Source organism: Meriones unguiculatus, chromosome 21 (genome assembly GCF_030254825.1).
Source record: "Meriones unguiculatus strain TT.TT164.6M chromosome 21, Bangor_MerUng_6.1, whole genome shotgun sequence".
Lineage (NCBI taxonomy): Eukaryota > Metazoa > Chordata > Mammalia > Rodentia > Muridae > Meriones > Meriones unguiculatus.
In genome coordinates, this window is record NC_083368.1 from 7,163,726 (window position 1) to 7,190,554 (window position 26,829).

At 36.6% G+C, this 26,829-nt stretch overlaps 1 protein-coding gene across 2 annotated transcripts in view; it reads left to right on the forward strand.

Annotated features, from left to right (window-relative positions):
• The window catches only part of Ccser1 (coiled-coil serine rich protein 1), a 1,241,689-nt gene that overhangs the window by 1,164,878 nt on the left and 49,982 nt on the right, over positions 1-26,829 (forward strand). The window lies entirely within an intron of this gene.

A 26,829-nucleotide genomic window follows, 5' to 3' on the forward strand; every position in this document is an offset into this window, starting at 1 on the left:
CACTTGGACACTAAACTGCCATGGGCTACATCTGTGCCGGGGTTCAAATAACAATTTTAAAGATTTTTTTTGCTATATTTCTGTATTAACTATGTCTGAGAATACATATTACATATTTTATACAGCACATGATAAGATTAAGTGGATCAATTTTAAAAACACTAACACTCCTTTATTTAAATTCATTGATGTTAATTTGCCAAGCAAAAACAATATGCATATTCCTGTCATTGTACCTGTGTGTCTACATACTTGTGTATCTTTCTCTCTATATATGTCTATATATAAACATAGGTACATATGTGATAGCTGAAGCCATACAATTACATATGTACTAGCAGAAGCTTATCATTTCTGTGGCAATCTGTTTGGTTTCCACTTTAAATAGTTTTGGGAGCAGTGTATGCGGACAGTGATAACCATGTATTGGAACAGAAGTCTAGAACATTTCCCCCTCCATATCAGGTCTGATTTTATTTGAAAAATATCTGCCCTCCTTTCAAAATAGCTTTTAGTTGAAGTTACACCTTAAGTCCTGGAATTCATGAACTTGGTTGCCTGCTCTTTGATCACCTCTTCCTGGAGGAACAGCCTTACCAGGCCACAGAGGAAGACAATGCAGCCAGTCCTGATGAGACCTGATAGGCTAGGGTTAGATAGAGAAGAGGACCTCCTCTATCAGTGGATTTAGAGATGGACATAGGGGGAGAAGAGGGAGGATGGGAGGGACTGGGAGGAGATGAGGGAGAGGGGGCTACAGCTGGGACACAAAGTGAATAAACTGTAAATAATAATAATAATAATAATGTTTTTATAAATAGAGTTGAGGGTCACACTAATGGATAAATTTTTAATTTTCTAGTAGCCTGGAATTGCTGCTCTACTCTTCAGTAGTCTGAATAGGTACTATTAAACAGTCCTCTTTGATCGCTGTTAAATTTAACCATTGTTTGTCAATTAGGATAACTGAAATTATTACTAGCTTTAGAATAAAGGAGTCTACCAGTGACCGGAAGGTCACAGAGCAAAGCATATGTCACCAGTTTATGGTCAGTCATCTTTATGTAGAATGTACCTTCTCCACAGTATTAAGCTTACATCCTCATGTAATTTCATGTGGAAGTCTGTAAAAAATCATTAACATGTTAGTGAAATAACGTCCCTTCTCTAACTATTAGAAAGACATATGCATGAGACTCCCTTTGCAACCACCATTTTGAAATCCAGCTCATCATTAACACCCTCATCTTGCAACTGTTTAGTATGTTTTGTTATTGTTCATGCAACAACATTATTATTAATCTATAGTACATATAAGTTTGCAATTAGGGATGGAGAAATTAATCAATTTAAATATTCACAGAAATGCATAGGCAGTGGATTATTATTTAGAAAATGCATAACAAGTATACCAGATATTCAAATAAATTAACTACAATTTATTTCCTATAAAATTTCTGTAATTTTAATAACATTATTTAATCCTACCACCTACTTTTAATAAGAGAAGTTTTAAAATGTGAATATTTTCATATAGATAACTTTAATTCCTTCCAATAAGACAGTTGCTGGATTATCAATCTGTTCAGAATAAAATAAGCCATAGGTTTTCTTTTTTTTTCTTTTTTTTATTTTTTATTTATTTTTTATCAGTTACATTATATTAACTCTGTATCCCAGCCGTGTCCCGATCCCCCATTCCTTCCCAGTCCCTCCCTCCCTCCCTCATCTCCACCGTGCCTCTTTCCAAGTCCACTGATAGGGGGGACCTCCTCCCCATTCATCTGATCCTGTTTTATCAGGTATCTTCAGGACTGGCTGCAAAGCCCTCCTCTGTGGCCTAAAAGGACTGCTCCTCCCTTCGGGGGTGGGGAGACCAAAGAGCCAGTCATTGGTTTTCAATCCATTCAAATCTCTATGTGAATGGGACCTTGGAATGGCCTCATATTCAAATTCATGTAGGTTGTTACGATATTTTGCCATGATCCCTCATAGGATGACCAGCACATGCAGAGATGGTTACGGTTAGAGATAATAAGGATAGATAGCCAACATGAGTGACTGAAAATAAGACTAAGAGACAAACAGCTTTGCCTCTTAATTTTACAGGAGTCTGGATATGATTAGCAAATAAGCCAGGGTATGTCAAATAATCAAATATAAAAATTGCAGTGATTTCAAAATAAATTGCTGAGTACATAAACGTGAAAAGGCATTTTTGTCTGGTTTTATGTAGTTGAGTTCTTTGTGTATGTCAAAGAAGATTATAAAACCCTGGCAAGTGTCTTTTTAAGTTCATTGTCTCTACAGTTTTTTTTTAATTTTTATTATTATAATTTATTAAAATTTTTTCAATTTGTATCTTGGCTGTGACCCGTTCTCTCTTTTCTTCCCAATCCCACCCTCTCTCCCTCTTCTCTCCCTATGCCCCTTCCCTAGTCCTCTGATAGGGAGGTCCTCCTCCTCTTCCATCTCAACTCTAGCTTATCAGGGCTCATTGAGACTGGCTGCATTGTCTTCCTCTATGGCTCTTTGATCACCTTCCCCTTGGGTGGGGGGAAGCCTTACCAGGCCACATAGAAAGCTCTTTCTTATGTACACCTACTCATCATAATAGGAAGCAATAGTATTAATATTGCATGAATTCGTAAGCATTAAGTGAGAGTACAAATGTAAAATAGCCCTTTGCTCTAAGGGAGCTGCAGCTTCAGGTCATGTAATGATGTCGCTGTTCAACCATATGTCAGCAGACATATGGTTGTCTTGGTATTTGCTCTGGTAATTGGATCTCTAAATGAATGATATGCCTCTTCAACTAATTTTAAGCTCTTTTAGATGATGTAGAATACATAATTCATAATAGTTCAATTCTTAAATTGAACTATTAAATATTTTCAAAGAAAGAAGTAAAACTATTTAATAAACTATCAGACAAAAATGAATGAACATTTTAGTATTTCCATTTGTCTATGTAGATACGCTTGTTTTTTTATAAATTAATTGATCATAAGACATATCCTTTGTAATAATTTTTATATTTTTGCTCATCATAAAATTTTTATGTCACATACATTGGTGTGAATAAGGAGTGGATACTGATTACATATGTTCAAATAAAGAATTTCTGAAGCCATGCTATTAGATAAACTCTAAAAACCTACAGACTATAACAGTTAATTTATAATTATTATGATTTGTATCAGAGTCAAAAATTGTATCTTATATATCTGAGGTCTGGGTTTTATTTACTTATAATGATTTGTTCTCTGAATACTAATTTAGTGAACTTATTCTGAGGAATTGATATAATTTACATAAAACAACCCTTAAAAATATTTTGAAATTTTTTTCTAGAGTTACCTGTGCTTTGGATTATACAATCAGGGGCAGTATTATTAAACATTTCAGTTAGTAGGGAAGAGGGAGAAAGAAAAAGAGATCTTTAAAAATGCAACCTCAAAAATGCTAAAACAAAACCCAAACATTAATCTCAAGAAGTTGAAAACAAAGTGCATTTTACTCTTTGGAAGCCCTCATCTGCCCATGGGTGTTAACTGCAGCTGCGTGTCTGTGTTAGACTTGTAGCTGAAATGGCATCTCCTACTTTATCAAAGTATTATTGTTTATTCACATGTATCTCCATTTTAAGGGCATGAAACTGATGTTTAAGAATGGGTCGCAGCCAGATGTGTTGATAAGTCCTGTAATCTAGCATCTGAATTATCATTTACAATTTTAAGTATTAGACTTATTTATTTAGAGTGTGTGTGAGAGAGAGAGAAAGAGTGAGAGAGTGTATGTGTATGTGCATGTGTGTGTTGCTTGTATAACAAGGAATGTTTGGAAGACAGAGGACCATTTCCAGAACTTGTTTCTTTCCACCATCGGGGACTCTGTGATCAAACTCAGTTTGCCTGCTTGTGACAAGCACCATTACCATCTGAGCCACCAGATCAGCCGTTGAGTTTAAATGTATATTTTAAACTTAATAAGACATATGAAAGAGCCCCAAAGACAAAAGCAGAAACTGAAAAAGCCATTTAGGAAACTTTTAGAACTGCAAATGACACAGCAAGCTAAAGTAATCTTTGACAAACACATTATAGTACCTTTGCACATTGTCCTCTTCTTGCCTTGTCCCTTCACAAATCTCCACCTTTCCATATTTTAGTTACAATTGAGAATGCTGAGCAATATTGCATATTTCAGGAAATGTGTATTTTAAGAAGATCACTATTCTCAGACTATGTGTTTATTTTTTCAGTAGCAAACACAAAATGGATGGTGAAAAAGTCACAGTAAACAAATTAATAATTTAAAAAATACACAGTTCAACACTACACTAGGCTATTTGGTTACATTGGAAATTATGCAGTACTAACTGACTTCTATTTATTTTAAATTGTGATATTTACATGGGAAATGTGTACTATACTTATTGTCCCCGTCACAGCTCCATTTCAAAAAGACTGATATTAGTGCGAAATGAAGGATTCCACAAGCTTGACACTGAAGGTCCAGTCCTTGCCTGTGTTCAGTTCTCTCAGAGCAGGAAGTTAAACTTTGGTGAAACATCACTCCTTTCCCTCTTGCTTCTTGTTAGATTTGTAGAATCAGAGGAAGAAATTAAGCAGACTGAAGAGCTTGATTCTGGGACACATCCCTCATCATCATGTAGCAGTGTGTCTGGCTACTTCCTTTGATCAGAGTTCAAGGTCTATCTGTCCCCAGATTTCAGTAACTGTCTGTTCCCCTCTCATCACAGACTGTCATAGGGACACTACTCTTCAGTGGTATATCCTGTTACTCACAGTTACCTGTTGTTCCTCTAGAATCTAGATAGTTATGACTTCTTTCTCTCCCTGTGCCTCCCTTCCTCGCTCCCCCTCTCTCTCTCCTCTCTCCTCATCAACCCCTCTCTCCACTCACTTTCCTCCTCTTCTGTCACCTTTATCTCTCTCCCCATCTTGTTCTCTAATTACTGAATTTAAGTATTCCTTTAGTTTTTTTCCCTCATATCTCCATTATTCAAGAACAAATCTTAAGGAAACGTAAATAGAAATTGTTTTTAATAGAAGAGTTGATGATATGATAGTATACCTGAGTGACTCCCAGAATTCGACCAGGGTACTCCTACAGCTGATAAACACCTTCATCAAAGTGGCTGGATACAAAATTAACTAACAAAATAAAAATAAAAATCAGTAGCCCTCCTGTATACAAAAGACAAAAGGGCTAAGAAAGAAATTAGGGAAACAACACCCTTCACAGTAGCCACAAAGGACATAAAGTACCTTGGTGTGACCCTAACCAAACAAGTCAAAGACTTGTATGAAAAAAAAATTCAAATCTCTGAAGAAAGAATTAGGAGATATCAAACATGGAAAGATCTCCCATGTTCATGGCTGGGCAGGATTAACATAGTAAAAATGGCCATCTTGCCAAAAGCAATCTACAGATTCAGTGCAATTTCCATCAAATTACCAACACAATTATTTACAGACCTGGAAAGAAAAATTTTCACCTTCGTATGGATCAACAAGAAACCAAGAATTGCTAAAATAATTCTCTGCAATAAAAGATCTTCTGGAGGTATCTCAGTCCCTGATCTAAAACTGTACTATAGAGTAACAATACTAAAAACTGAATGATAGTGGCATAGAAACTGACTGGTGGATCAATGAAATCGAATAGAAGACCCTGAAATAAATACACACATTTATGGAGAATTGATTTTTGACAAAGAAGCCAAAATCATTCAATGGAAAAAAAGATAGCATCTTCAACAAATGGTGCTGGTCTAACTGGATGTGTACCTATAGAAAAATGCAAATAGATCCATATTTATCACCCTGCATAAAACTAAAATCCAAGTGGATCAAAGACCTCAACATAAAACCAGACAAAATAAACCTCTTAGAAGAAAAAGTGGGGAAGACCCTAGAACTCATTGGCACAGGAAACAACTTCCTAACAGAACACCCACAGCACAGGCTCTAAGATCAACAATCAATAAATGGGACCTCATGAAACTGAAAAGCTTCTGTAAAGCAAAGGAAAATGTCATCAGAACAAAATGACAGCCTACAGATTGGGAAAGAATCTTCACCAACCCTCTATCTAACAGAGGACTAATATCCGGAATATATAAATAACTCAAGAAGTTAAACAGCAACAAATCAGTTAATCCAACTGAAAAATGGGGTACAGAGTTAAACAGAGATTCTCAATAGAGGAGTATAGAATGGCAGAGAAACACTTAAAGAAATGCTCAACATCCTCAGTCATCAGGGAAATGCAAATCAAATGACCCTGAGATTTCACCCATCAGAATGGGGAATTGGTTTCCCATAGTAAGGGGAACAGGGACTATTTCTGAAAGGAACTCAATGGTAGGCTCTTTGACCTCCCCACCCCCCAAGGGAGGAGCAGTCCTGCTAGACCTCAGAGGAGGACTTTGTAGCCAGTCCTGAAGATACCTGATAAAACAGGGTTAGATGAAAGGGGAGGAGGTCCTCCCCAATCAGTGGACTTGGAAAGGGGCAGGGAGGAGATGAGGGAGGGAGCGAGGGTTTGGGAGGGAAGGAGGGATCTGGATACAGCTAGGACACAGAGTTAATAAAATGTAACAAATAGCAATAAATAAATAAATAAATAAATAATCAAGGGACAGCACGTGCAAGAGAGGATATAGAGAAAGGGGAACCCTATTCTGCTGCTGGTGGGAATGTAAACTTGTATAACCACTGTGGAAATCAATCTGGCACTTTCTCAGACAATTGGAAATAGTGCTTCCTCAAGATCCAGCCACATACCAGTCCTAGGCATATGTCCAAGAAGAACATTTGCTCAACTATGTTTGTAGCAGCTTTATTTGTAATAGCCAGAAGTTGGAAACAACGGAGATGCTCTTCAGTTGAGGAATGGATACAGAAATTGTGGTACATCTACACAATAGAATAATATTCAGCAATAAAAAAGAAGGAAATCATGAAATTTGCAAGCAAATGGTGAAAACTGGGAAAGATAATCTTGAGTGAGGTATCCCAGAAGCAGAAAGACACACAGGTATATACTCACTCATAAGCGGTTATTTGATATATAACATAGGATAAACATACTAAAATCTGTACACCTAAAGAAACTAATCAAGAAGGAGGACTCTGGCTAAAATGCTCAATCCCCATTAAGAAAGGCAAAGAGGATGGACATCAGAAGGAGAAAACAGGGACTAGGACAGGAGCCTGCCACAGAGGGTCTCTGAAAGGCTCTACCCTGCAGGGCATCAGAGCAGGTGCTAAGACTTATAGCCAAACTTTGGGCGGAGTACAGGGAATCTTATGAAAGAAGAGGGAGACAATAAGACCTGGAAGGGACAGGAACTCCACAAGTTGAGCAACAGAACCAAAAATTCTTGGCACAGTGGTCTTTCCTGAGATTGATACTCCAACCAAGGACCATGCATGGAGATAACCTAGAACCAATGTAGCCCATGGCAGTTCAGTGTCCAAGTGAGTTCCCTAGTAATGGGAACAGGGACTGTCTTTGACATGAACTGGTTAGCCTGCTCTTTGATCACCTCCCCCTGAGGGGGGAGCAGCCTTACCAGGCCACAAAGGAAAACAATGCAGCCAGTCCTTATGAGACTTGATATACTAGTTTCAAAAGGAATTGCAGTAGGACCTCCCCCATCAGTGGACTTGGAGAGGGACATGGGTGGACAAATGGGAGGGAGGGTCAGATTGGGAAGGGTGTAGGAAGGGAGCTATAGGGGGGATATAAAATGAATAAACTGTAGTTAGTAAAAATACAACATAAAAAATAAAATAAAAAATAGAATAGTTGAATAGAATTGTACAAGAGTTTGGAAAAACCAGATTCACCAGATGCTGACAGGGTTTTAGGTTGAAATATTGTTAACTCACCATATGTTTTGTCAAGTTTAATACATTTATCTCTCATTTGTTTATTAATTAGTTAACAACTATAGGCTTAAAATATGCGGCTAAGTTTATATTTACTAGGTGTCAGGAAGACCTGGAATTAGATAGGTCTAGGTTATACAGATGGACTATGTAGTGAGACCCTAGCCCCAAACAAACAAAAATCAACAAAACCACAGATATGCTAGAACACTTTTTATTTAAATCGATTTTTCCTAATATCCGGTTTGCTTTTGAAGTAATTGATATAATACAGAAAAACGTTACAGAATTTCTCTTGACGGTTGTTTGCTATCACATAAGACGTGGTAACCTATGCTCAGACAATCTCAGAAACAAATGTCCTGGCATAATATTATTTTACAAAAGTCTATTTTTTTGCAAAGCTGCAGGGTTTGTTTGTTTTGATTTTAACACTTGCCTCTCTAATTGAAAAAAACAAAGACACTATTTGGTGAGTTTATCCCTCTTGTTATGTAATAAAAACATATTTCCAAGTTTTAGAGGTTTTAATTAGCTATTTGAGTGTAGGTGTGACAAAAAGCATTAGTTCATAGTGCTGTGCTGTTAACATGAGCTAAGCATATTCAGATAGACACTGATTAGTTTTAAAAATGACTGCACGAGAATGATCTAGAGTTTCCACATCTAGCAAATTAATTAGCACGCCACTGTTTAGTCACACAGCAGATATAATAGTCTTAAGTAAATTTTTAAATTGTTTTGTCTACTCTAATGAGGTGAATTCTCTCCCTGTGAGTGACACTTTTATGTATGATAAATGGAGATGAATTACATAGACTATCCTAACTCAATAATTTTGAGTCTCAATTTTGAACTTAGAGTAATTGAAGAAGGAAAAGTGTATCTATTTAAGTTTCCATATAATTAAAAAAATAAGCAGTTTCTTAATGAAGTCTGAGGGATCAGTTTTCCATACTTCCAAGAATCTGTCATGGATCTGCTTATTCAGGAGCAGTTCAAAATAAAGTATTTACTGTTAAAGAAGTTGAAACAAACATCAATTCTAAATTTCCTGCCCACTGGCAAAATCTGGAGAATCTTACTGTTTCTTGAAGTTAGGATAAGCCAGGAGGCTATGAAGTTCAGGATCTCAGATGGAGGGACAATGCCTAGGTTTTTTTGTTTGTTTGTTTGTTTTCCCGAGGTTAGTACCTTCCCAGCTCAAAGCTTCTCTTCAGCATAGGTTTTGGTTAAGCTAGGGTTACTCAATCCACCATGGTTTTCCTGTGGAGAAGTTGTGAAAACAAACTTTAAAACAGCAAGCTCATTTCCTGTTTATAAGGAAGAAGACTTTGATGAAACCTGTACTCATTGTCTTCATGTTATAAAATAATGTAATTTTCCTTTCTTCTGTCATCGCAAAGTCAGCCAATCAACATCCCCATCTCAAATTCCTTTAACTGAATTTAAATTTCTCTTTGTGTAATATTGATGAGTTATCATTTTTGTACTATGAAAATGAAAAAAATCAAACTATTTAAGCTATTTTGTCTTCAACATCTTCACAATTTATATTTAGATTTACCTTTTCCTTTTGTTCATTTTCTCACTGCTGTGACATTACAATGTTGATTATGTTGATTGTGATAAGCTTTTCTTATGTATCATGATCTTAATTATGTTCTTCGATATGGCTTACAATCCCAGATCATCTTCTGCTTCAATTCACTATTCCTCTGAGTGTTTTAGTATTGCTCTTCTGCACCTATAAATCTCTCTTTTCTTCAGGGAACTATATGTTGTGTCCTCTAATTCTTTTCAATTACTGTACTTTTGTAAAGTTAATACTTTTAATTTGTAGTGAATATTTTTCTTACATGCTGTCTTGCCTGAAAGAATGTATGAAGTAATGTTCCGTGAGTGACTGAGTTTGCAATAATATTTACCTCATACATTCTATACAGTACAGTTAAATAACATCATTATGTTCATTCACAGCCCCGTCAGTGGTTTCCTGGTTTCCTGTATCAATAAATAGCTAAGGCTATATTAGACTCATCAGAACACTCTGAGTAATAATGTCTGATAATAATATGCTCCCTCAGGTGAACCTTTTTGGATTAATCAGTTTAATCGCCAGCCATTCATTATTATCTATGTGTCTGTGTAGCCTCATAACCACCACTATCATTACCATCCTCATTTATTTTGTGTTTATTATTGCTTTACCATGTTCTACTTCTATAGAAGCTCTACTTATGGCTACATTTCTGTCACATTACAAAATGTTCATTCTCTGGTGAGAGATTAGCTTAGTGTACAGTTGAGAGACCTAGACTGCATCCTAGTACGGTGACCATGTAAGCTATTGACAATTGTTGGCGTGCAACGTTTCAAGTCTTGATGTGAGTAAGATAAAGGAAATAAACCTGCTACAATGTTCTTCATCCCAGAGATGGAATGAAAAGAGCTTTTTTCAAAATCTTAGCTGTTAATGCTATTTTATTTACAACAGTTCTGTTTCAGGGAACCATTGTTGTTGTAAATTTAAAAAAAAGATGTTGGGCTAAATAATGTTATTTATTATTTACCCTATAATTATTACAACATTATTATTTAACCCGCTGTCATAATTAAATAAAACACAGACATTTGGTAGTTTTTATAATTGCCTTAAAACACCTTGGGCAGATAATTCCATCTATGCTATTTCACCATCTACCTCCCAGCCCGTATCCAATGCCATCTGCCTTAACCCTCCTCATCTGGGCTATCTTCCATCCATAATCTTATAAATACTTGTTTGTAATTTTAAATAAGGGCCTTTCCACTCCAATACTGGAGTCCTTCATCCCAGGCCACATGGTTCCTGTTCCAAACTAACCAGTAGTGACCACATTCCACCTCTCTTCTCATCCATCTGTCTCCCGTGATTCTCTTGAACCCAAAGCCTGGGAATCTTAGCCACACCTACCCTATTCTAACCTGCCCAGGTATAGGCTGTTTAATCAGCCAATTAAGTATAATGTCTTAGGCAGGTTTATACAACAAGGATAGATTCATCCAGGCAGTAACCAGATCTTGAGGACCAGCAAACAGCCTCAAAAATACAAGCATCATATCAACTCCCTACAAACCAATAAGAGGCAAAGATTCCAAAACATTTTCTGTTCCTCAATGTAAAATTTCTCACGCTATTCCCATCTAAATACAGTAGGCAGTTGAACTCTGCAGTCTGCATCTCTGATTCCTGTTCAAACAAGTCCTTCCTTCACCCTGGGCTTACTGTTGGTGCTGTGTGCCCTGTTTATTTCACAGAGTTCAGTCGCATATTTCATACTATTTCAATGTTGAATGCTGTCAAGTGGTTTTATTTAGCTCATCTACTGATATTTTCATGAGTTTTTTTTTTAATCATATGATTTAAATGCCACTTTTGCCAACTGGTATTAGAAATTATGTTAACTGATTTGAAATGCTAATCAACTTCACTTATCAGGTGCACATCATACTTTGTTACTTTTTATTTAACTTGCGGATATTTTTCTAAGAAACCTTGCATCTAAGGATATGAGTAGCGATGGTTTTCTTTTTCCCTCCTCATTGCTTCACATGAGCATTAGGGATATAATGATCTCAAACTGTGAGTAAGGGGTGGGGTGTTACTTCCTCTGGTTCTACTTCAGGAACAACTATGGAGATTGGTAGCATTTCATGATTCAGTCTTAAGTAGATTGAACCCACTGGACCCAATTTTTATCTTTTCTGTAAGATTATTTGTTAATGATTTTAGTTATTCAATAGAAACAGACATTTATATTGTAGTTTCAAGTGATAGGTTTGGCAGATTTTGCCTTTTGCCGAAGTGACCAATTTTATCCATATTACCAAATTGGTGATGTGTGCCTGTGAATTTTACCACTACCAGTACTGCTGCCATTGCTGCTACTACTACCAGTAGTACTTCTATTTCTAATACTACTGTCACTACTACCACTGTTATTAATACTCCTTAAACATTTTTTGGATTTGGAGTTACATTTTTCTTTTTTATCTTAGTAATTTATTTCTCTATTCTTATATTTTCCTATATTAGTGGGAGGATTAAATTATTGTTGATTTTAATGGAATATTTTTAAGATCTAATTTCCAGTTTTGTTGACTTCGTTGATTCATTTGCATCTCATTTCAGCAATTTCAATTTTTGGTTATTTGTTTTTCTTACTTTGAATTTATTTTCTTCTTTGCATTCTCACCTCTTCAGATGGGATTTACACAACTGATTTTTAGTCTTTCTTATTTTCTACTATATTCTCCTAATGTGGTAAACGCTATAGTATATACTGCTATGTCTGCATTGTACAAGTTGCCAAAGTTGAATTTTCTTTTCTACTAGTTTTAAATGATGTTAATTTCCCTTGATATTTTATTTTGTCCCATGTGTTTTATATAAGCATATGGTTTAGTCACTAAGTATTCAACAATGTTCCAATTATCTTCTTGTTAATTTTTAATTTAATTTCCTTGTGGAATGAGAATAGACATTGCATATTTTCTATTATTTTAAGTTTGCTAACGTGTATTTTATAGCCTAGAGTGTTTTTGGTTTGTTTTTTTTTTTTTACTTAATAAATATTCCATGTGAACATGAGAAGAAAATGTAATTTTCTGTTATTGGCTATAGCAAGGTACGTATCTTAATTATATCCTTTAAATACTTAAAAACATTTGATTTTCTCTTTTTTTAAGTTTTTTTTTCTTTATTAATTACACTTTATTCACTTTGTATCTTCCCTGTGGTTCCCTCCCTCCTCCAGTCCCAATCCCTCCCTTCCTCCACCCTCTGCATGCAAGCCTCTCCCCAAGTCCACTGATAGGGGAGGTCTTCTTTTCCTTCCTTCTGATCCTAGTCAATTAGGTTTCATCAGGAGTGGCTGCAATGTTTTCTTCTGTGGCCTGGTAATGCTGCTTCCCCCTGAGGGGAAGGTAATTAAAGAGCAGGCCAATCAGTTCATGTCAGAGACAGTCCCTGTTCCTATTACAATGGAACCCACTTGGATACTGAACTGCCACGGGCTACATCTGTGCAGGGGTTTTAGGTTATCTCCATGCATGGTCTTTGGTTGGAATATCAGTCTCAGGAAAGACCCCTGTGCTCAGAATTTTTGGTTCTGTTGTTCTGTAAATTGTAAAACTATGAGTGTTTGTCCTAAAATTGGGGATATACCTTTACAAGTGACCTTCCCTCCACCAGAAAAACATGAATCTTCTGACACTTAGATTAACACATCCCAAACTGGGTCTCTGGTCTTTATATCTATCTATCTATCTATCTATCTATCTATCTATCTATCTATCTATCTATCTATCTATCTATCTATCTATCTACTTTACATCCTGGTTGGAACATCTCTTCCCGCCTTTACTTCTATTCTCTCTGTCTTCCCTCCTCTCCCCTCTCTCTACCTCCCCCCCTTTCTTCTCAGAGAAGGGGAGATCTATCATGCCTATCAAGCAGGACTAGGTACATCTTCTACTGAGTCTAGACAATGTGACACAGAAGTCTTTTAGGGGAAAGGATTCAAAGGCAGCAGAGTCAGAGACAGCCCCTGCTCCTGCTGTTAGAGGTCCCATATCAGGATCAAGCTATACTTCTGTTATATATGTGGGGGTGAGGGGGAGTATAGATCTGTCCCACAGATGCTCTTTGGTTGGTGGTTAAGTCTCTGTGAACACCTGTGGATCTAGGTCAGTTGCTTTTGTAAATTTTCTTGTGGTGTCCTTGACCTCTATGGCTCTTTCAATCCTTCCTCTTCATCTTCCAGAAGATTCCTCTAGTTCCAGCTAATATTTGGCTGTAAGTCTCTATATCTGTTTTCATCAGCTGCTGGGTGAAGCGACTCAGATGGCAGTTATGCTAGCCTCATGTCTGCAATATCAGAATATTTATAGACTATTTAATTCTCACACTGTTGCCAATCTGCCACATTTCTCCAGTTAAAGTTCACATTTCCCCCACAGGGGGATACAAAGTGAATAAAGTGTAATTAATAAGGAAAAAAAATTTCAAGATAAAAAAAAAGTTCACATTTCCCTCTCCTGGCCCTACCTCTTGTGGGAACCTCCTTTTTTGGGGGGTAGGGAATTGAATTTTTTTTAAACTTTCTTTTATTTTTTATTTTTTTATTATTATATTTCATTAACTCTGTATCCCAGCTGTGTTCTGCTCCCTCATTCCCTCCCAACCCCACCCTCCCTCCCGAATCTCCTCCCTTCCCCTTTCCAAGTCCACTGATAGGGGGGACCTCCTCCCCTTTCATCTGACCATGTTTTATCAGGTATCTTCAGGACTGGCTGCAAAGTCCTCCTCTGTGGCCTAGCAGGACTGTTCCTCCCTTAGGGGGTGGGGAGGTCAAAGAGCCTACCATTGAGTTCCTGTCAGAAATAGTCCCTGTTCCCCTTACTATGGGAAACCAATTGGTTACTGAGCTACCAAGGGCTACATCTGAGCAGAGGTTCTAGGTTATATCCATACATGGTTCTTGGTGGAGTGTCAGTCTCAGAAAAGACCCCTGTGACAGATAAATTTGGTCTTGTGGAGCTCCTTTCCTTTACATTTCATACTAACTCCTCTTTCTTTCATATGATTCCCTGCACTCCGCCGAAGGTATGGTTATGAATCTCAGCATCTGCTTTGATACATTGCTAGGTAGAGTCTTTCAGAGGCCTCTGTGGTAGGCTTCTGTCCTCTTACTTGTTTTCTCCTATGTCCAATGCACATCCCATTTGTCTTTCTAAGTGAGGACTGATCATCTAACTCCAGGTCCTCTTTCCTGTTTGTCTTCTTTAGGTGTATAGACTTCATTATGTTTATCATCTCTTATAGGTCTATATAAGTGAGTATATACCTTGTGTGTAAACTTTCTCCTGGGATACCTCACTCAGAATGATCTTTTAAGACTCTACCACTTGCCTGCAAATTTCATGATTTCCTCGTTTTTGATTGCCGAGTAGTATTCCATTGTGTAAAAATACCACAATTTCTGTACCCATTCCTCCATTGATGGACATCTGGGTTGTTTCCAGGTTTTGGCTATTACAAATAAAGCTGCTACAAACATGGTTGAGCAAATGTCTTTGTTGTGTACTTGAGCAAATTTTGGGTATATGCCTAGGAGTGGTATAGCTGGGTCTTGAGGAAGCACCATTCCTAATTGTCTGAGAAAGCACCAGATTGACTTCCAAAGTGGTTGTACCAGTTTACATTCCCACCAGCAATGGAGGAGGGTTCCCCTTCCTCCACCACCTCTCCAACATGTGTTGTCATTTGAGTTTTTGATTTTAGCCATTTTGATGGGTGTAAGGTGAAATCTCAGGGTTGTTTTCATTTGCATCTCCCTTATGGCTAAGGATGTTGAGCATCTCTTTAAGAGTTTCTCTGCCATTCTATATTCCTCTACAGAGAATTCTCTGTTTACCTCTGTACACCATTTTTTAATTAGATTACTTGTTTTATTGCTTTTTAACTTTAGTTTTTTATATATTCTGGAAAGCAGCCCTCTGTCAGATATAGGGTTGGTGAAGATCCTTTCCCAATCTGTAGGCTTTCTTCTTGTTCTGACAACAGTGTCCTTTGCTTTACAGAAGCTTTTCAGTTTCATGAGGTCCCATTTATTGATTGTTGTTCTTAGAGCCTGTGCTGTTGGTGTTATGTTCAGGAAGTTGTCTCCTGTGCCAATGAGTTCTAGGGTCTTCCCCACTTTTTCTTTAACTGATTTAGAGTATCTGGTTTTATGTTGAGGTCTTTGATCCACTTGGACTTTAGTTTTGTAAATATGGATCTATTTTCATTTTTCTGCATGTAGACATCCAGTTGGACCAGCATCATTTCTTGAAGATGCTGTCTTTTTTCCATTGAATGGTTTTGGCTTCTTTGTCAAAAATCAAGTATTCATAGGTGGGTTTATTTCTGGGTCTTCTATTCGGTTCCATTGATCCTCCTTTCTATTTCTATGTGAATACCATGCCTTTATAGAATTTTATTGTGCTAAACTGAAATTTTCTGTTTGTTTTTCCTACCTGTGGGCACTTGCTCACTGTCTGGCCTTATTTCTCTTATAGATCTAAGAGACATTGTTTTTTTTCAGTTCATCTTTTTAGTTATTGTTTGGATAGCCCAACAAATTGAAAGTTCCTTACATGCTTACCAAGAAACTACAAATTATACTTAAAATGTGCTGACAACTTTCTTAGAAGGAAACTAAATCTTGTTCATAATTACATTTTCGTGCCTGGAGCCGAACTGATATTAATGAGTGTTTATATAAGAGGTAAAACCATATGAATGATCTGCCAATATTTTTGTTACCATTAGAATTCTAGTAGATAACTATTTCTCTGTATGTTTGCCATGCAAATTTTATCCCTCACACCAGGACTTTATGAAAAAAGAATCAAAGATACTTTTAACAAACCAAAACTTGCTTGCATGCCTAAGAGTATGTGTCATACTACTATTACATTATACGGTGTTGAGACTCAACACTCTTATTTTGGTGGTATTTTATACCTGTGTTCAAATTGTGCAGATTTATTCTGTATTAATATAAAACCACAAACAAATATTGGTTCAAAATGTTGTATTTCAAGAGGCACTGACAGGTCTTTTGTTACATCATTCAGTTTGTATGCCTATTAATTGAGAAATTAAGAAGTAAAATAAGAATCTGAAAACATTTCAATTAAAATATATTAACCTTATGTATATGCAGATATATGAAAAATAATGCTATGTATCTCCTTAGCATTATTCAGAATGTAGTTTGTGGTATAACACTTTTATAGGTCTCGGTAAATTTTATTAAGCCTTTATAGCACATACGAATAAATGATAGTGATCTATGACACTTTCTAAGATCTGGAACTTAGCATTTCTGTAATAAACAAGCATAAAGGCCAATACCTAACCTGTAGTGAAGCCTCACTGAACAGCTGTTTTCACTAGATCTTAGATGTTGCTTTTAGTATTTTATCATCAGCAGAAGTTCAAACCACTTAGAAAAATCAAATAGAAACCTACAGATACAATGATTGAAGACAGAAAATTTCTCATACAACTCCAGGCAGAAATTGGGCTTGTTTAGGACTCGCCTATTATTTTTATATTTATTTACATTTTGTTTTTTTCCCTTTTATTGAAAATAGATTTTTTTTCCCTCATACAATATATTCTGGCTGTGGTTTCCCTCCCCTCTTTATCCTCAGTTCTGTGGCACCTCTTCTCTCACACAGACCCAATCCATTTTTTGTCTCTCATTAGAAAACAAACAGGATTCTAAGGGATAATATAAGAATAAAATAATATAAAATAAAAATATAATAAGATAAAGCAAACATAATGCATCAGAGGTGGAAAAAACAAAAACAGAAAGAATAAGCCCAAGAGAAGGTTCAAGGACCAGAGGACCCTCTCATTTGCACCCTAAGAAATTCCATAGAAAGACTAAACTGGAAAGCATAATATATACACAGAGAACCTGGCACAATCTATGCAGGCCCTGGGCAAGCTGCCTCGGTCTCTATGAGCTTTGAACATGCTGATTTAGAGGGTCTGGTTTTCCTGATGTCTTCCACCTTCTCTGGCAATTACTATTTTTCCACTTCCTCTTAAGCAGAGTTCCTTGAGCCCTGATTAGGGCTGAGTGTTTCAAGATCTCTCACTCTCTGCATAATGTCTGGTGGGAGTCTCTGTATTTGTTCCCATCTGCTGCAGGAGGAATCTTCTCTGATGATAGCTGTACAAGGCACTGATCTACAAGTATAGCAGAATGTCATTAGTAATCATTTATTGATGTGTGTGTGTGTGTGTGTGTGTGTGTGTGTGTGTATTGAACAATAGTGTTGGGTTTTCTCTAGCTTCCTTGGCTATTTAGTCTCTGGTCTTGGTTACTCAAGATGAATCATGTGTGGGTCCCATGTCATGGAGTGGACTGTAAGTCAAATCGGATCTTGGCTGGTGACCCCTAACAAAGTTCTTTGCAGCCATTGCACTAGCATACTTTGCAGACAGAACAGCATTGTGGATCAAAGGGTTTGTGGGTTTATTTATCTCCTTTCGTAGCATGCACTGTACTTTCTTGTACCAACTATGCTAGAACATATGGGTGTAAAGTTTATGTTTGCACAAATTTAATTTCCCCACATGCAATGAGTTGATGTGTGTGCTGTCCTCAGAAATGGGGCCTTGCTGTCACTGTGTGGACAACAACCTTTAACAATCAGCCTGGGTTGTTTGGAGATTTCCACTGGACCATTTTGACCACCAACTTAGTTGCTTTCAGAGTAATTTTGTTTCTATTAAGTTTATCATGGGACAGAATATATATATATATATATTTGACACAAACACATTTATGTATATGAATTAGATCCCAATACAAAGCTGATCCTCTGAAGACACAGGATTTTCAATCTTTTACCACGGAAATAATAATTTATCAGTTGAGAATTCAAAGAAGAGACATAATTTTCAGCCTCAAATCTTCACTTTGCCTATTAATGACAGTTTTCATTTCTGAAAATAAACTCACTTTTCTTCAGTGTACTTATAAAAAAATCATATATTTTCAACATGAACATTTATTATTACATATTGAAATAAAATAGACAAAGAAAAGAAAAATAAGATAGTTTGCTAGCAGGGGAAACATCAGAAAACTTTAAAACTGCAGGATTTTCTTTTCCATTATTTTATGAAGACATAGAATAAATACTCTTTTAAAGAAAAATTGCATTTATATTTCTATTACACTAAATGAAATCTCTGATCTACACACATGATCACTTGACTAAAATACGTTGAAATTTTCAAAGAGTGTTGCACAGAATAAAGAAATTAAATTTATGTAACTGTGCTGAATGACTAAAGTCTACAAGATGAAATACTTTGCACATGATGTCATTTAGCCATTTGTTTGTTATATAATTCAACCAACCTTTTCAGACATATACTGTTTAAGCGTGCTAGAGCAAAACAAATACAACTTTATTCCGTGTTATTCTTACATGCCATGACTATTACTTCTACTAAAATTTTACTGTATAACAGTTTTATAACCCCTCTATTTCTTGGTTTCAGCCATAAGGCACACACACAAATACACACATATGCATATACACTTATTTGTATTGTGTATCATTCTCGTTAAATTGAAAATAATGTTTCCTCGAAAACAAAACAAACAAAACAGAAAAAAAAACAAAACTCTTACTGTTATTTGTCTCTCACCCCTCCTCCTTTCGTATCGACTTCCTCTCTACTGCCCTGTGGAGGCTGCTTCCCATTTTTCCATTTGTGCTGAAGTCTACCACAAAACAGGTTTTTTTTTTTCTTTTTTTATTGCTAACAAAAAACAGAGAAATGTATTTCAAACAAGTATTTTAAATTTATATAATTATATCATTAATTAAAGATGTATGGGAAATTATATACTCAAGCATAGATAAGCTTGTTGTCTTTACATAAACAATGAAATTTTTGTCTGATTATTTAATGAGGAAAAACCAGAATATCTTCAGTGTTTTCCAGATTGAATGATATTTTGATTTTTAAATCAATTATGAAAATGCCACTTTGCAAAAACAGGTAGTTTAAACTTTGTCAGAATTATGCTTAGACCTATTTAACAAGTTGTTGGAAATGCCTTCCTTAATCCCAGTCAAAAATCACTGAATGGTTTATTTGAAATTGAATTGGTGACTCAAACAGAATGCAACATTCTAATATCACACAATTCAAAAGTATTGTAACTTGATATACTCTGAAGACTGATGGCAGAAAAACATTAAAGCCCTCACTTTCCACATTTAAGCAAACCATTATGTTCCTTAAGAGCAGAAAACTGGATATCTAGCAACATTGTAACTCATAACAAATAGGAGTACAGTTTTTTTCAATGCATTTTTAATGTTGGCTATCAACTTCTGTTTAGCATCTTAATACTAATGTCATTGGGCAGCCGTGGTCATTAATAAATATTCTGTATTCTCCAATTACAAATAGAATTTAAAAAATTGTTACAAAAAGGAGTTTATGCCTGTTCCAATTAGCTAATGAATAATCAGTAATTTTTATCAGTTGTGTAATCTAAGGTATTTGATTGTGCTGAGAAAAAGTATAAATATGCAATTTAGCTATGAAATTCTAATATTAAGGATATTTGTCTGAAAATAAATGCCCTAAATTCATTTGGTAAATATAGAAACAGAACAGAAGAAAATATATGTGGGGCAAATTAAACTATATAGGCTAGGACAGGACCTACTTGAGAGAAAACTCTATTGGAATGCATCTGTGTTACCAACTTGCCTCAGTTTGATGCCGATGCCCTTATTTTTTTTCCAGATATTGGAATGTGTCTTATTTAGAGCAGAGTAAAATAGAATTTTGCACTTACAGAACATATTTCATCAGAAAGGTCATTGTGTGCTTCAAACTCATTAATCCTCACAGCATCCCTGGGGGTGTGTAACATATTACCCAGGTAAAGAAGTTTAAAACTGAGATGTATAAACAATTTTATCCTGTCACACTGAAATAAAATGGCCTTAGCACATTATGCATGCAAAACAATTTCATTCCATAGTTTTTTTTGACAATTGTTGAGTCTTTCAAATAAACATGTCCAACAAACACAAATAATATAACACAATGTGATTAACCTGCTAAAAGTAAAGTGTGCTTTTTACATTTAGCAAATACATGAGTTCTCAAGGAAAACAACTTATTTGTAACTCTTTTAACTTAATATTTTGTAAGAAACGATACCCAGGGCAAGGAACTCGTGGAAGGATGTTACCTGCTTTCACCTAATTTAGCAAACTCACTGAGAATAAGTAAACTTTAAAGTTATAATTGTATATATTTACAAATAAATGCTACAGAAATTACCTGTGAATTTTGTACTATATATTCTCTCCCTTTCAAAATGAATAGATCTGACCTGATAGAAATGTATAGCATATGAGTAAACTTGGAGAATGTAGTAGAAATTTTGGCACAAGCAACCTCTGGAATTTTAAAGACATACTAGTACAATTTTTTCTATTTTTATTTTTTTAATATTAGTTACAGTTTATTAACTTTGTAGCCCTACTGTATCCTGCTCCCTCATTCCCTCCCAATCCTACCCTCCCTCCCTTATCTCCTCCCTTCTCCTTTCCAAGTTCACTGATAGGGGAGGACCTCCTCCTCTTTCATCTGACACTGGTTTATCAGGTATCTCCAAGACTGGCTGCAAAGTCTTCCTGTGTGGCCTAGCAGGGCTGCTCCTGCCAGGGTAGGTCAAAGAGCCCGCCATTGAGTTCATGTCAGAAATAGACCCTGTTCCCCGTACTTGTGTACCCACTTGGACACTGAGCTACCATGGACTACATCCGAGCAGAGATTCTAGGTTATATCCATACATGGTCCTTGGTTGGAGAAACAGTCTCATAAAAGAAATGAGTGGGTATGACAATACCTCAAGATTATGTTTTCTTTTATTTGTGTTTTTTGTTTTTTTCTTTTGTTTTGTTTTTAGTTACCTTGTTTGTTTGTTTTGTTTTAAATTTGTTGGTCTCTGTTTTTGGTTTCTGTCCTCTCATCGTCCTTTTATATGCCCTTTCTTCCATAAAACTCCCTGTGTTCTGTCCAAAGTTTGGGTGTTTGTTAGTTTCTGCATCTACTTCAATCCTGTGCTGGTTGGAGTCTTCTGGAGGACATCCGTGGGAAACTCAGTCCTGTCCCCTCTCTTCTACTGCATCAGTGTGTATCCTGTTTTCCCTTCTGAATTAAGTGTCTTCCCTAGCGTCCTCCTTGTTGTTTAGCTTCTTTAGGCCTTAGACTTTAGTGTGTTTATTCTATATGTCTAATATCCACTTATAAGAGAATATATTCCATGCATGTCTCTCTGCTTCTAGAATACCTCACTCACTTTACTAGTCCCAACATTTGCCTGCAAATTTCATAATTTATTTTTTAATTGAATTTTTATTTTTCATATTAAATAGAGTTCATTTACTTTGTATCCCAGCTGTATCCTCCCTCATTCCCTCCCAATCCCACCTTCCCTCCCTCATCTTCTCACTGCCCCTCTCTAAGTCCACTGATAGGAGAGGTCTTCCTCCCATTCCATCTGACACTAGCTTATCAGGTCTCACCAGGACTGGTTGCAATGTCCTCTGTGGCCTAGCAAGGCTGTTCATCCCATGGGGGGGGAGGGGGAGGTCAAAGAGCCAGCCACTGAGTTCATGCCAGAGACAGTCTTTGTTCCCTTTACTAAGGAACCCACTTGGATACTGAGCCGCCATGGGCTATGTCTGAGCAGGGGTTCTAGCTGAGCAGTATTCCATTGTGTAAATGTACAATAATTTCTGTATCCATTTCTCCATTGAGGAACATCAAGGTTGTTTCCAGATTCTGGCTATTACGAATAAAGCACTTATGAACATAGTTGAGCAAATATTTTTTGTTGTATGGTTGAGCATCTTTTGAATATATGCCTAGGAGTGGTATAGCTGGATCTTGAAGTAGCACTGTTCCCATTTTTCGGAGAAAGTGCCAGACTGGTGTCCAACGTGGTTGTACAAGTTCACATTTCCACCAGCAATGCAGGAGGGTTCCCCTTTCTCCATATCCTCTCCAGCATGTGTTGTCACTTGAGTTTTTGATCCTAGTCTTTCTGATGGATATGAGGTGGAATCTCAGTCGTTTTGATTTACATTTGATGACTAAGGAATATGAGAACTTTCTTATTTATTTGTTTGTTTATTTATTTATTACAATTTATTCATTTTATGTCCTCACTGTAGCTGCCCCTCCCTTATATCCTCCTAGTCTCACCCATTCTCCCTCTTCTCACTCCATGCCCTTTCCCTAGTCTTCTGATAGGAAAGGACCTCCTCTCCTTCTATCTGGCCCTAGCCAATAGATAACATAAGGGTTGGCTTCATCCTCTTCTTCTGTAGCCTGGCAAGGCTGCACCACAGAGGAGGGAGGTGATCAGAGAGCCATTCACTGAAATCATGCCACAGAAAGCCCCTGATCCCCTTACTAGGGAATCCACTTGGAAACTGAGGATCCTATGGGCTACATCTGAGCAAAGGATCTAGGTCCTCTCCATGCATGGTCTTTGTTGGAGTATCATTCTCTGCAGGTCCCCTTAGCCCCATGATTTTTGGGGTCTGTTGCTCTCATTGTGGAGTTTCTGTCCCCTCCAGGTCTTTCTATTTCCCTCTTCTTTCATATGGTTTCCTGCACTCTGCCCAAAGTTTGGCTATGAGTCTCAGTATCTCCTTTGATACCCTGGTGTGTAGAATCTTTCAGAGGTCCCCCGTGGAAGACACCTGTCCTGTTTCTTGGCTTTTCCTACCTTTGGTGTCTATACTCTTTGCCCTTCTGAGTGAGGTTTCAGCCTCTTCCCTAGGGTACTCCCTGTTGTTTAGCTTCTTTAGGATTATAGATTTTAGTATTTTTTAAGCTATAATATATAGCTAAAAACCATCTATAAGTGAGTATATAATCATATGTGTCTTTTTGCTTCTGGGTCACCTCACTCAGGAAGACCTTTTCTAGTTCCCACACTTGCCTACAAATTTTATGATTTCCTTGTTTTTAATTTCCGAGTAATATTCAATGGTGTAAATTTACCACACTTTCTGTATCCATTCCTCAACTGAAGAACATCTAGATTCTTTCCAGCTTCTGGCTATTACAAACAGAGCTGCTACAAACATGTTTGTGAAAATGTCCTTGTTGTGCACTTGAGCATATTTTGGATATATGCCCAGGAGTGGTATATCTGGATCTTGAGGTAGCACTATACCTAATTTTCCAAGAAAATACCAAATTGATTTCCAAAGTGCTTGTACAAGTTTACATTCCCACTAGCAATGGAGGAGGATTCCCCTTTCTTCACCATCTCTCCAGCATGCATCATCCCTTCTGTATTTGAACTTAGTTATTCTGATGGTGTGAAGTAGAATCTCAGGGTCATTTTGATTTGCATTTCTCAGATGACTAAGGACACTGAGCATTTCTTTAAGTGTTTCTTTGCCTTTTGATATTCTTCTGTTGAGAATTCTTTGTTTAGCTCTGAATCCAATTTTTTAAATTGGATTACTTGGTTTGTTGGGGTTTAGCTTTTTCAGTTCTTCATATGTTCTGGATTTTAGCCCTCTCTCGGGTGTATGGTTGATAAAGATCTTTTCACAGTCTGGAGGCTGTCGTTTTGTTCTGATGTCAGTATCCTTTGCTTTACGGAAGCTTTTCAGTTTCATGAGGTTCCATTTATTGATTGTTGATCTTAGAGCCTGTGCTGTTGGTGTTCTGTTCAGGAAGTTGTCTCCTGTGCTAATGAGGTCAAGCTCTTCCACACTTTCTTCTAACAGATTTATTGTGTCTGGTTTTATGTTGAGGTCTTTGATCCACTTAGACTTTCTCTTTTGTTCAGGGAGATTAATATGGGCCTATTTGTGTTTTTCTACATATAAATATCCAGTTAAACCAGCATCATTTGTTGAGGATGCTATCTTTTTCCATGGTTTTGGCTTCTTTGTCAAAGTTAAGTTTCTGTAGGTCTTTTGGTTTATTTTGGGGTCTTCAATTCAATTCCAAGATGAGCATCTCTGTACGTGTTTCTCTGCCATTCTATATTCTTCTGATGAGAATTCAATGTTTAGCTCTGCTCTGATGTCAGGTTGCACTATAGAACAAAATGTAATAAAAATGGTATAGTAATGACATAGAAACAGACTGGAGTATCAATGGAATTGAATCCAACGCCTGGAAATAAAGCCACATGCCTACACACACCTGCTTTTTGACAAAAAAAAAAAAAAAGCAAAAACCATACAACGGAAAAAAGATAGTATCTTGAACAAAAGATGCTGGTCTGCTGGTCTACTTGGATGTCTGCATGTACAAAATTGCAAATAGATCCATACTCATCTGTTGTGGGTTATGAATATTTATTATTGATTTATCTTTTAGTTAAACATTGGTTATTTCTAAGCCAGTTATATACCCATATCAGCACACAGAGACTAGGATTTATTTAATTAACCTAGAGCACAATGCTGGTCAATAGTTACTCCTTCCTAAACCTCCAAGACCACACAATTTTTTCTCATTCAGATTTCCCACATTATTCTTGCTTTTAGTCATATCTTAGGTCTGGTTCATCTCTCCTGTGGTTCTAAGTCATCTTCTGGACATCTCTCCTCTCAACTCTCTTCCCATCCCTTTCTTCTTCCCTCCAGACCAGGATTCTTACCCTATTCTCTCCATTGCTCAGAATTGGCTGGTTCTATTATGGACAGTACAAGAACAAATGGTGGCATGTTTACACAAACTTGACACAGGTATGCTTAGAATAAACATCACAATGAAATATCCTCATTGAAACCAGATAGTGGGGTAGAGGAATGACCATTTGAATGAACATGGGTAAACTGTACACATTCCACAAGAACATTTTATAAACACTTGTCACCCTGCACAAAAGTAAGGTCCATTTGGATCAAAGATCTCAACATAAAGCCAGACAAACAAACAAAACAAACAAACAAAAAAATGTAAAAGAGGCTTGAACCCTTTGGCACAGGCGATAACTTGGTACTTTTAATTTGAACACATTATTTTTCAAATGTTTAAAATTATTCTCTTTCTAACATTTTTTATTTTTAAGATTATGTTATAATCCCTCTTCTCTTTCCTTTCTCCAAGCTACTATAGTTGAAATTCATGGCCTCCTCTTTAATTTTGTTATGTACTTTTGTGTGTGTATACATATATGTGTTTGTGTGAGTATGCGTATGTATGTGTGTATTTCTTAAAAACCTAAATGGAACCTGCTAAGATTGTAAAGTTTTACATGTAAAGAAGGTTTCAGTGATCACCATTTGGTATTGGATAACCACTTGATGTGCTCTTCCCTAGGGAAGACCATTTCTTCTGCTCTCAGTGTTCCTTAATTACCTGAACTTCTTGGTATAGGGTTAAATCCTTCTGCTTCCCCAACCCTATTCTCCTATTCTCTCCCACCCACCACATATCATATCTATTGTTTTTGTTTGTTTGTTTGTTTGTTGTTGTTTTTTTGCCCCTTCTTTGGCTCAGGTTTAGGGGAGCCATGCTGGTGAGACTTCATGGGTACAGTTTCTGACATTTCTAAGTGACACAATGTCATAGCTAACTTCCTGTTCCTCTGGCTCTTACAGTCTTTCTGCCTCCTCTTCCTCAATGAATCCTGAGCTTTAGTTGCAGGAATTATGTTGCAAATGTATCCATTGGTCCCAAGTCTGCGTTTGGACTGGTTGTGTTTTTCTGTAACAGTCTAATTGGACTTACTCCCCACCAAGAGAAAAATTATGCCTGTTACCGAACAACCACTGAGGGATAGTGAAATCAGCATTTCAGAGGTTAACCGGCTTTTACCGCTTTGCCAAACAAACATACCCCAAAACTACATTCTATATTTATCTTTATACACAGGGATAAATACAGTTCTCAGCCCTCATCAAGGAAACTTCTCTTCACTTACTTTTAAAAGAGAAAAAAAAAAAAACAAACAAACAGTGAAAATGGCTGTAATCACTTGATAATCTGTAGAAATGTTTTATATTAAGTAATGTTTAAGTAGAGTTTATAATTTCTTTAGATACAAGGCTTATTTAAATTAGTTACTTTTTTCTTATGTACATATCAAAGCAGAAGAGTTCAGCAACTTATTACAGATGAATTTCTGAACCATTAGCTTATGAAGCAACTTAAGCAATACTTCAGCAATTTTAAAGAATATTTTCTATTTTTGTGGGCTCTATTAAAGTGTAAGAACAGAGTAAATAAGAACAGAGTGAATAATATTCTTCAAATTTATAAATT